The 12,509-nt window shown below is 45.0% G+C and overlaps 1 pseudogene; it reads right to left on the bottom strand.

Annotated features, from left to right (window-relative positions):
• LOC118393447 (NAD-dependent protein deacylase sirtuin-5, mitochondrial-like) overlaps positions 1–10,928 on the bottom strand; it is a 34,861-nt pseudogene extending 23,933 nt beyond the window's left edge.
• Between the last annotated feature and the right edge of the window lie 1,581 nt (positions 10,929–12,509).

Genomic DNA, 12,509 nt, shown 5'->3' with positions numbered 1-12,509 from the left:
ACAGACAGCAACACAGAGTTACACATGGAGTAAACAATAAACAAGTCAATAACACAGTAGAAAAAAAGAAAACAAAAAGAGTCTATATACATTGTGTGCAAAAGGCATGAGGAGGTAGGCGAATAACTACAATTTTGCAGATTAACACTGGAGTGATAAATGATCAGATGGTCATGTACAGATAGAGATATTGGTGTGCAAAAGAGCAGAAAAGTAAATAAATAAAAACAGTATGGGGATGAGGTAGGTAAATTGGGTGGGCTATTTACCGATGGACTATGTACAGCTGCAGCGATCGGTTAGCTGCTCAGATAGCAGATGTTTGAAGTTGGTGAGGGAGATAAAAGTCTCCAGGTAGGCTAAATGAAACCTTACATTCACTTTCTATCGATTCCTATTGATTCCCATGTTGTCATAAATACAGTCACCTTCTAAGCTGTTCATCCCAATGCGTTCAATCTCATGTCCCTTTCACTAAACTCACCCCAATTATGGTGCGTTGTCTCGCAGATTGTGGCATCAGCTTGACATTTTCTGGGAAACCCAGAAATAAAATCATCCGTAATTGCATCAGATGTTTCCATCCACAAAACATTATCCTGAAATACATCCAGGAAAATTGGAAAAAGAGATAGACCTCCCACTTCAGCTTTCAGTAGTAATTTAGGTAGCCCAAAAGAGGTTAAACACACCTACGGGAGGGACAAGGCTTACGCTTAAACCAGACAGACGACTCAGGCATTCGTAAGATGGAATTGACATGATGGATGAGAGAGCATTGTATTGACTGTTTCATGTGGGTTGTCATTTTAAAAGACTGTGTCCTGAGGTCAATGTCCCTGTCCCTTCTATGTCTAATTTATAATAACACGTTCATAACCAGTCAGCAAATATTTGGAGCAAATGAAATGTGTATTTTGCAGACCTTGTAATGAAATGACAAAGATCTGTTATAAGCAAAATCACTATCCTTCTCTACCACTTTCTACTCTAGCAGTAGATTTGACTTCCCATGAGCTGTCCTTGCACTAACAAGTGATGTTAGTGTATTGAGCGCTGCATTTTGGTATGGTTGCTGGGCTAAAGGCTTCTGCTTCTACAATCTACAGTCTGCTTCTACAGTCTGCTTCTACAATCTACAGTCTGCTTCTACAATCTACAGTCTGCTTCTACAATCTACAGTCTGCTTCTACAATCTACAGTCTGCTTCTACAATCTACAGTCTGCTTCTACAATCTACAGTCTGCTTCTACAATCTACAGTCTGCTTCTACAATCTACAGTCTGCCTCTAATCTACAGTCTGCTTCTACAATCTACAGTCTGCTTCTACAATCTACAGTCTGCTTCTACAATCTGCTTCTAAACAACTGTCTGCTTCTAAACTACAATCTGCTTCTACAATCTACAGTCTGCTTCTACAATCTACAATCTGCTTCTACAATCTACAGTCTGCTTCTACAATCTACAGTCTGCTTCTACAATCTACAGTCTGCTTCTACAATCTACAGTCTGCTTCTACAATCTACAGTCTGCTTCTACAATCTACAGTCTGCTTCTACAATCTACAGTCTGCTTCTACAATCTACAGTCTGCTTCTACAATCTACAGTCTGCTTCTAATCTACAGTCTGCTTCTAATCTACAGTCTGCCTCTAATCTACAGTCTGCCTCTAATCTACAGTCTGCCTCTAATCTACAGTCTGCCTCTAATCTACAGTCTGCCTCTAATCTACAGTCTGCCTCTAATCTACAGTCTGCTTCTACAATCTACAGTCTGCTTCTACAATCTACAGTCTGCTTCTATAATCTAAAGTCTGCTTCTAATCTACAGTCTGCTTCTAATCTACAGTCTGCTTCTACAATCTACAGTCTGCTTCTAATCTACAGTCTGCTTCTAATCTACATTTTGCTTCTACAATCTACAGTCTGCTTCTATAATCTACAGTCTGCTTCTAATCTCCAGTCTGCTTCTAATCTCCAGTCTGCTTCTAATCTCCAGTCTGCTTCTAATCTCCAGTCTGCTTCTAAACTACAATCTGCTTCTACAATCTACAATATGCTTCTACAATCTACAATATGCTTCTACAATCTACAGTCTGCTTCTACAATCTGCTTCTAAACAACTGTCTGCTTCTAAACTACAATCTTCTTCTGAACAACTGTCTGCTTCTGAACAACTGTCTGCTTCTAAACTACAATCTGCTTCTACAATCTACAGTCTGCTTCTACAATCTACAATCTGCTTCTAAACAACTGTCTGCTTCTAATCTACAATCTGCTTCTAAACTACTGTCTGCTTCTAAACAACTGTCTGCTTCTAAACTACAATCTGCTTCTACAATCTACAATCTGCTTCTAAACAAGTCTGCTTCTAAACTACAATCTGCTTCTAAACAACTGTCTGCTTCTAAACTACAATCTACAATCTGCTTCTACAATCTACAGTCTGCTTCTACAATCTACAATCTGCTTCTAAACAACTGTCTGCTTCTAAACTACAATCTGCTTCTACAATCTACAATCTGCTTCTAAACAACTGTCTGCTTCTAAACTACAATCTGCTTCTACAATCTACAATCTGCTTCTAAACAACTGTCTGCTTCTAAACTACAATCTGCTTCTACAATCTACAATCTGCTTCTACAATCTACAATATGCTTCTAAAATCTACAATATGCTTCTACAATCTACAATATGCTTCTACAATCTACAGTCTGCTTCTACAATCTACAATCTGCTTCTAAACAACTGTCTGCTTCTAAACTACAATCTGCTTCTAAACAACTGTCTGCTTCTACAATCTACAATATGCTTCTACAATCTACAATATGCTTCTACAATCTACAGTCTGCTTCTACAATCTACAGTCTAATTCTACAATCAATAGTCTGCTTCTACAATCTACAATCTGCTTCTACAATCTACAGTCTAATTCTACAATCAATAGTCTGCTTGTAATCTATAGTCTGCTTCTAATCTACACAGACAATCAGCATCAGTCAGAAGGGGGAACTTAAAAAAAAAAAATGTAAATACATTTTTTACCCCTTTTTCTCCCCAATTTCATGGAATCCAATTGTTAGCAGACAATCTTGTCTCATCACTACAACTCCCGTACGGGCTCGGGAGAGACAAAGGTCGAAAGTCAATGCGTCCTCCGATACACAACCCAACCAAGCCTCACTGCTTCTTAACACAGCGCGCATCCAACCCGGAAGCCAGCCGCACCAATGTGTCGGAGGAAACACCTGGCAGGCAACCTTGGTTAGCGTGCATTGCGCCCGGCCCACCACAGGAGTCGCTGGTGCGCGATGGGACAAGGATGTCCCTGCCAAACCCTCCCTAACCCGGACGACGCTAGGCCAATTGCATTTGGACACACATTCTACTTTGTCTCTATACTACAGCTTGTTTGATAGCCTTGCGGAAGAAATAGCTGCACTGTTTGTATTCGGTCATGTTACCAGTCACCTTGCCCTGATTAAAAGCAGTGGTTGCTTTCAGTTTCACGAATGCTGCCATCAATCACGGTTTCTGGTTAGGGAATGTTTTAATCGTTGCTATGGGACGACATCTTCTGCACGTTCTAATGAACTCGAATCAGCATTCGTCAATGTTGTTATCTAAACGAAACATATCCCAGTCCACGTGATGGAAGCAGTCTTGGAGTGTGGAGTCATCTTGGTCGGACCAGCGTTGGACAGACCTCAGCGTGGGAGCTTCTTGTTTTAGTTTCTGTCTGTAGGCAGGGATCAACCAAATGGAGTCGTGGTCAGCTTTTCCCTAAGGAGGGCGGGGCAGGGCCTTATATGCGTCGCAGAAGTTAGAGTAACAATGATCCAAGGTTTTTCCACCCCTGGTTTCGCAATCGATATGCTGATAAAATTTAGGGAGTCTTGTTTTCAGATTAGCCTTGTTAAAATTCCCAGCTACAATGAATGCAGCCTCCGGATAAATGGATTCAGTTTGCAAAGAGTCAAATAAAGTTCGTTCAGAGCCATCGATGTGTCTGCTTGGGGGGGAATATATACGGCTGTGATTATAATCGAAGACAATTCTCTTGGTAGATAATGCGGTCGACATTTGATTGTGAGAATTCTAAATCAGGTGAACAGGATTTGAGTTCTGTATGTTTCTTTCATCACACCATGTCTCGTTAGCCATGAGGCATCGCCCCGCCCCTCTTCTTACCAGAAAGATGTTTGTTTCTGTCGGCACGATGCGTGGAGAAACCCGCTGGCTGCACCGCCTCCGATAGAGTCTCTCCAGTGAGCCATGTTTCCGTGAAGCAAAGAACGTTACAGTCTCTGATGTCCCTCTGGAATGCTACCCTTAGATTTCATCAACCTTGTTGTCAAGAGACTGGACATTGGCGAGAAGAATGCTAGGGAGTGGTCGATGTGCCCGTCTCAGTCTGACCAGAAGACCGCCTCGTTTCCCTCTTTTACGGAGTCGTTTTTTGGGTCGCCGCATGGGATCCATTCCGTTGTCCTGGTTGAAAGGCAGAACACAGGATCCGCGTAAAATCATATTCTTGGTCGTACTGATGGTGAGTTGGCTGATCTTATATTCAGTAGTTCTTCTCGACTGTATGTAATGAAACCTAAGATGACCTGGGGTACTAATGTAAGAAATAACACGTAAAAAAAAAAAAAAAAAATGCATAGTTTCCGAAAGCCATCTCTGTCGGCGCGGAAGTTCTACAATGCTACCTAATATAATGTTACATACCCTACATTATTCATCTCATATGCATACGTATATACTGTACTCTATATCGACTGCATCCTTACGTAATACATGTATCACTAGCCACACGATGCCACTTTGTTTACATACTCATCTCAAATGTATATACTGTACTCGATACCATCTACTGTATCTTGCCTATGCTGCTCTGTACCATCACTCATTCATATATCTTTATGTACATATTCTTTATCCCCTTACACTGTGTATAAGACAGTAGTTTTGGATTTGTTAGTTAGATTACTTGTTGGTTATTACTGCATTGTCGGAACTAGAAGCACAAGCACCTGGCATGAACATCTGCTAACCATGTGTATGTGACAAATAAAATTTGAATGATTACACGCACATTCATACACCTGCAGCACATGGTTGGATCTCCTAAGGTCCCGATTTAACTATCCCATATATGAGAGAGAGAGAGAGAGAGAGACTTTTGGTCTTGCTTTATTGAAACATTCTTAATTCATTTAAAACTCACCCCCCACTCCTAAAATAAATAAAAAAAATAAATAAATAAAAATACACAAAAACCCTCTCCTACAACCGTATATCCAAAACATCTTCCCCAGCAATACAGACAGCCCCCAACACACCATATGTCCTCAAACATCTCCACACATTTGATAATTTTATAGAACTCAAACTCAACCCTAAGGCGCGCAGAGACCATCCCATTAAACAGTAGTAAAGGGTCTGTTATCCCCCACCTTTGACCCTGTTCCTCCTTGTTAGCCAAATAGCTAACTTTGCCTGAGCAAACAGAAAATTCAACAAAACACATTTTTCTTTCTCCTTACTCGAATACCTGTATCCCATTATAAACATCCCAACAGCAAAAACCACCCCCAACCTGTCACACAGACATTCCAACAGAGACATTAATGGCATTAACCTGGTGCACACAGAAAACACATGAATTACAGTTTCTTTCATTTGACAGAAAGGACACCCCTGCCCAATTCCCGGATCAACCCGTGCCAACCAGCTGTTAGTGGCCAGGGCTCCATGAAGAACCCTCCACTGGAGGTCCCCTGACCTCTTTGGTACTGGGGGTTTGTAGAGCGCCCTCCATCTAAAACCCACCATACTCTCCGCCCCACATACCCCCTGCCACTGATGTGCCTTCAATCCTGTTAGGCTTCTAATGCTCCTCACCTTAACACAGAGGTTGTAGAGGGCTTTACCTCCCACCCCCTCAAACTCCCCCAGGCTCGGAGTGTTAAAATCTAACAAGTCCTCCAGACCCCCTTGCCAGTCTCCAGTCTCTGCCGTCACCTGCAGTGGCGGGAACATTGGTGGCCCCTCTCCCTTTGGCCTCTCAAACACCCCCTTACCGGCTCAGACAGTGCCTCCTGGACCTCCTCCAGGAATCTCTTCAGCAGCCTAAGAGACGTTATTCCTGTTTGTTGCGCCAAGACCTCCGGGGTTTTCCACCCCTCCTCTCCCAGCAGTCTCAGGTCACCCAGCCTTTGTAAACCCCCTGCCATCAGTTGCCTCTGCAGGGTGGCCGACTGAACCGATCTCAAAGGGATGGCTGGGTTGTGGAAGATGGGCTCCTCCCACACCCACTGCCCAGGCTCCACACCCCCTTCTCGTGTGGGCCTTAGCAGCTGCCAGGCCCTCAGCACCGCAGAGTAAAACTCTGAGAGACCTGCTGTACTCAGCCTCTCCAGCTTCATGAGGAACAGCTGCCGGTCCAACCCTAATCCGCCAGCTCTCCTCAGCAGCGCGCATGCTGGTTCCCTCCAGCCAACATCAGTGTGGTACAGCAGTCTCTGCACTGCCTTTAGTCGGAAAGCAGCCATCCTGCTCTCCAGTTCCACCAGGCCCTGTCCTCCTTCGTGGACGGTCATGTACAAAACTGCTGCCTTCAGCCAGTGATGTCCCGACCAAAAAAAGTCCACCAGCTTGCGTTGCAGGTCTGCAAGCAGACCGGCGGGGGGGTTGAGGACAGCCAGTTTATGCCACAAGGAAGATGCCACCAGGTTGTTGATTATCAGCACCCTCCCTCTATATGACACTTGGGACAGGAGCCACCTCCACCTGGCCAGTCTTGACACCACTGCCTGTGTCAGCCCCTCCCAGTTCTTGCTGACCCACCTCTCCGAGCCCAGGTACACCCCCAACACTTTAAGCCCTTCACAACCCCACTGCAAACCCCCTGGAAGCAGAGGAGGAGCCCTATCCCCCCATGCCCCACATAACAGAGCTTTGCTCTTTCCCCAGTTTACCTTAGCTGATGAAGCTCCCTCATACACCTTCAGACTGGTCTCTAGTTCCTGCATATCTTGCCCATCCCTGACCATCACAGAAACATCATCTGCATATGCTGAGACTGCAATTCCTGTCACCACATCCATGCCTGTCCAGCACACTCCCCGCAGTCTCCTGCGTAGCAGTCCTAAAAAAGGCTCAATGGCTAGTGTGTACAGCTGCCCAGATAGACAAGGATGCCCTCTAATGCCCAGTCTCACCCAGACTGGCCTACTGAGCCCCCTCCCACCTTAACCATACATGACGCCCCAGCATACAACAGCTTCACACAGGTCACAAAACTCTTCCCAAACCAAACAAACATCACATTAAACAGATACTCATGATCCACTCTATCAAAAGCCTTCTCTTGATCTAAAGAGACCAGTCCAAAGTTCACATTAGAACCTCTCGACAAGTCCAACATGTCCCTAATCAAGAACAAGTTGTCCGTGATTGAGCGTCCCGGTACACAATATGTCTGGTCCTTGTGTATTATAGAGTCCAGATGGGACTTCAGTCTGTTAGAGAGGACCTTGGCAAAAATCTTGTAGTCCGCACAGAGTAATGCCACAGGCCTCCAGTTCTTAAGTTCACACAAGTCCCCTTTTTTTTTTTTTGGGCAGGAGAGTCAGAGCCGCCCGACGGCAGCTCATCGGCAACTCTCCTACCCCGACGCATTCTCGCAACACGGAAAAGAAATCCTGTCCAATTGTTCCCCAGAATTTTTTGTAAAATTCCACTGGAAGTCCATCAACCCCGGGTGCACGACCGGGGGACATCTGGGTTACTGCCTCTGCCAGTTCATGTGACAACAGAGGAATGTCCATTTCATCCCTCTGTGCCCGAGAGAGCTTAGGGAGTCCTGCGAACAAGACCTGAGCACACATAGGATCACACATTTCTGCCCTATACAATTCAGTATAAAACTCCACAGTCCGCTCCCGCATCTCCCCCACCACAGAGGTCACCCGCCCATCAGACAGCCGTAGACAATGCATACCCTTGGCTTCACTGCTCTGTCTTTCCAAACTAAAGAAAGAGGAGCTTGGAGCATCCATCTCCTTGAGCATGGAGAACCTAGCTCTTACAAGTGCTCCCTTTGCTTTAACCTGGAAAAAACTGCCCAGGTCCCTACGTAATTCGGCTAAATTAGCCTGGAGGCCTACATTGCCTTGCCCCACCATCTCTACCTCCATCTCACTAATACACCGCTCTAGTTCCCCCAACACTCTCCTAGCCTCTGAGGATGAGAGAGCTGTGTACTGTTGACAGAAAAGCCGAATTTTCACTTTCCCCACATCCCACCACTGACTCAAGAGACTCATACTCCTCTCTTCGCTGCCCCCATCTTTCCCAAAAAGTCTGGAAACCTGAGCAAAAAGTGGCATCTTGTAAGAGCTTTACATTGAACTTCCAATAAGATGCCTGCCGGGGCCCTGGTGAAATAGACAGCCGAGCCATGGTTATGTGGTGATCCGAAAACCCCACTGGGAGAATGGTAGCACCCAGAAGCCTATTGCTCTGATTCCTGGACATGTAAAAACGATCAAGTCGAGCTGCACTCACCCTAGCCCCAAACACCTTCACCCACGTATACTGTCTTGTGTTTGGATGTTTAGTTCTCCAAACATCCACTAGGTCAAACTGATTAAAGATGTCCCTTAACACTCCCACTGACACTGAATGAGGCTCTTCCCCATTTCTGTCTTTTGTAAAATCCATTGTACAGTTCCAGTCACCTCCGATCACCAGCGTCTCCTCAGGCGCTACTTGTGAGAGTTCCTGTCTATGACTCCCAAATAGAACCCCTCTTTCTCTCCCTGTGTTAGGCGCATACACATTTACAAAGACAAAACACATGTTGTTAATTTCTGCTTTAACAACAAGCAACCTACCCTACACACCTCCTTTGAGGAGCAAATTTTTACAGCCAGACCCGGTGCAAAAAGGACTGCCACCCCTGCACTAAGATTTGTCCCATGGCTCAACACACTTGCCCCTTTCCACCAGAGCCCCCAATCAACTTCATTCACCACATCACTATGCGTCTCCTGCAGAAACAACACCTGTACTTGTTTATGTTTTACATATTCACTCAACACACTCATCTTTCCCGCATCTCTGGCGCCATTTATATTGAGCGAGCCTACCCGAAGCGTCTCCATAAGAAGTGGGAGAAAAGCCAGCAGAGAAATAGACCAATAGCAAAGCTCAAAAAGCCCCAGTGTCAGTAAGAAATTAAACATTTAAACAGTGTCTGGAAGGTAAACCTTTACGCACTGTTGTGACCCACTTCCTCAACCTAAACCGTTTCTTGGGTGAGAGGACACCATGCCCCTCATTTCTCATAGCATGTTGTACTGATCTTACAAACTGTGTAGGATCAGAAAAAAAAAAGCCTCAAGATTAACTTTTTTCCCCTTAGTCTCATTCAGGAACCTTGTCAGTTCTCTCAACGTGTACTTAGACCCCTCTGGTTGACTGGCTGTCAGCTCCGGGCCAATTGAAGAGGAGTCTGAAAAAATACCTCCTCATCCTCTTCCTCAGACTCACTTTCCTCCTCTTCTCTATCTCCCACCCTGACCACCTGCCCTTTCTCTCTGGTTAGGGCCTCACCCACAGCAACAGGCAACATTTCCATGGTGCCTTTGTCCACACCCTTTTCTTTTTCCTCTTGACACCCTCCTCCTCCTCTCCTAATCTCTTACACTTCCCCACTATACTCTCCTCATCCACTAGAATAACCTGACTAGACGCAGTATCATCTGCACCACCCTCCATAGCATGACTAGGGCCAGCCTCAGCTACACCACCCTCCATAGCATGACTAGGGCCAGCCTCAGCTCCACCCTCCATAGCATGACTAGGGCCAGCCTCAGCTACACCACCCTCCATAGCATGACTAGGGCCAGCCTCAGCTACACCACCCTCCATAGCATGACTAGGGCCAGCCTCAGCTACACCACCCTCCATAGCATGACTAGGGCCAGCCTCAGCTACAACACCCTCCATAGCATGACTAGGGCCAGCCTCAGCTACACCACCCTCCATAGCATGACTAGGGCCAGCCTCAGCTACAACACCCTCCATAGCATGACTAGGGCCAGCCTCAGCTATACCACCCTCCATAGCATGTCTAGGCCCAGCCTCAGCTACCCCACCATCTCTAGCCTGACTAGACCCAGCCTCTGCTTCTCCACCATCTCTAGCCTGACTAGACCCAGCCTCATCTACACCACCATCTCTAGACTGACTAGGCCCAGCCTCTGCTGTCTGCATTTTGACCTCGATTTCCCCCCCTTGCGCTCGTACCCTCCCCTTGTCTATGGCCTTTATGTGGGCACGCAAAGCTCTTGTGCCCCAAATCCCCACATTCAAAACACCGTAGACTATCTGTGCTGGCAAAACCTGCATAGAGCCCTTCCCCATGCCTCACTTTAAAATGCACATTTAGCTGTTGCTCATTATTGTTCAGAAACATAAACACTTGCCTCCTGAATGAAACAACGTGCTTAACGGCATCTGCCTGAAAACCTGCTGACAGTACACGGAAACCGCTAGCAAACTTACCAAAACGACTCAGCTCTTTCCTAATTTGATCATCCGTAATAAACGGAGGCAAATTTGCCACTACAACTCTTGTTGAAGGGGTAGAGAGAGGTGAAATTGACACCAACACATCCCTTACAAATATTCCGCTAGCAATTAGCCTACCGACCAAATTAGCCCTTTTCATGAACACAACCACAGCCTTGTTCATTCTAGAAGCAGAATGTATAAACTCAGCTCCTACCTGTTCACCGACCGCGAGCAGAACCTCCTCCACCTTAACTCCGTTCTCAGGAACACACCTGAAACCATGCTGAATCGACAGCGTCTCCTGCGCACTAGGCTGAGAAGCCATTGCGCACACTATACCTTGAACGTTACTCTGTCCTCTTCCACCCTAACTTTGAAAAAAGAAACTTTGGATACCGCTAAAAACAAATATTGCATTAACCCTCCACCATAGAAAATAACATGTAAAGAAAAGAATAGAATCAAGAAAGTTAGTTAGGATAGAGCTTTCCACACCAAACACTCAAACTCCAAAACACCCAGCATGCACAGAGAGAGAGAGAGAGAGAGAGAGAGAGAGAGAGAGAGAGAGAGAGAGAGAGAGAGAGAGAGAGAGAGAGAGAGAGAGAGAGAGAGAGAGAGAGAGAGAGAGAGAGATATTTGGAATGTCTTTATTCTTTTGGAACTTTTGGGAGTATAATGTTTACTGTTCATTTTTTATTGTTTATTTAAACATGTTTCCCATGCCAATAAAGCCCCTTAAATTGAAATGAGAGAGCGATTAAGTATATGTGTATGTGCTCGTTTGCATAGTCATGTGTGTTAGAGAGGCTGCATTGTCAATGTCTTGCTACCTTTGTACTGCAGCATGAGCCACTACTGTGATTGTAGCTTCCTGCTCATATTAGCTATCGCTACCTGCTGTTGATAACAGGAAACTACTGCTCCAATAAGTGATATCTATATCTGTCAGCAGGGGGCAGTAGCGCTACATAAATAAACTAATCCTGGTCCACCAATCGCTCTCATGGTAAATAAACTTCTAGCACAAGGATGGGAAACTCCTTTCCCCATCTCTAGCAAACACAGCTGATTAAACAAATTGCATTCTAAACTGAAGATCATGATTAGTTGATTATTGAGTCAGGTGTGTTAGCTGGGGCTTGGGGGAAAAGTGTGACACCAATCAGGCACCTGATGACTGGAGTTTCCTATCCCTGGTCCAGCATCAACCATTTGTGAGTGTAATTCTTTGTTTATTTCACTGTTGTTTATTATCTATTTCACTTGCTTTGGCAATGTACACATCTGTTTCCCAATTCAAAGGGCTTTATTGGCATGAGAAACCAATGTTTACATTGCCAAAGCAAGTGAAATAGATAATAAACAACAGTGAAATAAACAATAAAAAATTAACAGTAAACATAACACATTCTCTCAGTCTCTCTCTCTCTTATTTTCTCTATTCTAGTAAGTCATTAAAGTGTGTTTCTTATCCAGATGAAACACCAGCTTGTAGCACACTGAGCCAAATCAGTACTGAGACTGAATGGATACCCTTCTAAACCTACACATACACACAGGCATGTGTGCACACACACACACACACTAGAGCGCACACACATGCACGCATCAAATCAAATTGTATTTGTCACATGCGCCGAATACAACAGATGTAGACCTTACAGTGAAATGCTTACTTACAAGCCCTTAACCAACAATGCAGTTTTAACTTCTCTGGGATATGTGGGCGTCCCACCTCGCCAACAGCCAGTGAAATTGCAGGGCGCCAAATTAAATTATGTTAGGTCAGCGCCTAGCCACAGAAAAACATACAGCCATTTTTCAACCAAGGAGAGGTGTCACAAAACTCAGAAATAGCATTAGAAATATTCACTTACCTTTGATGATCTTCATCGGAATGCACTCCCAGGACCCCAGTT

The sequence above is a fragment of the Oncorhynchus keta genome, chromosome 1 (genome assembly GCF_023373465.1).
Source record: "Oncorhynchus keta strain PuntledgeMale-10-30-2019 chromosome 1, Oket_V2, whole genome shotgun sequence".
NCBI lineage: Eukaryota > Metazoa > Chordata > Actinopteri > Salmoniformes > Salmonidae > Oncorhynchus > Oncorhynchus keta.
Note: the sequence above shows the minus strand (reverse complement) of the source record. Positions and strands in the feature narration are given on the sequence as shown.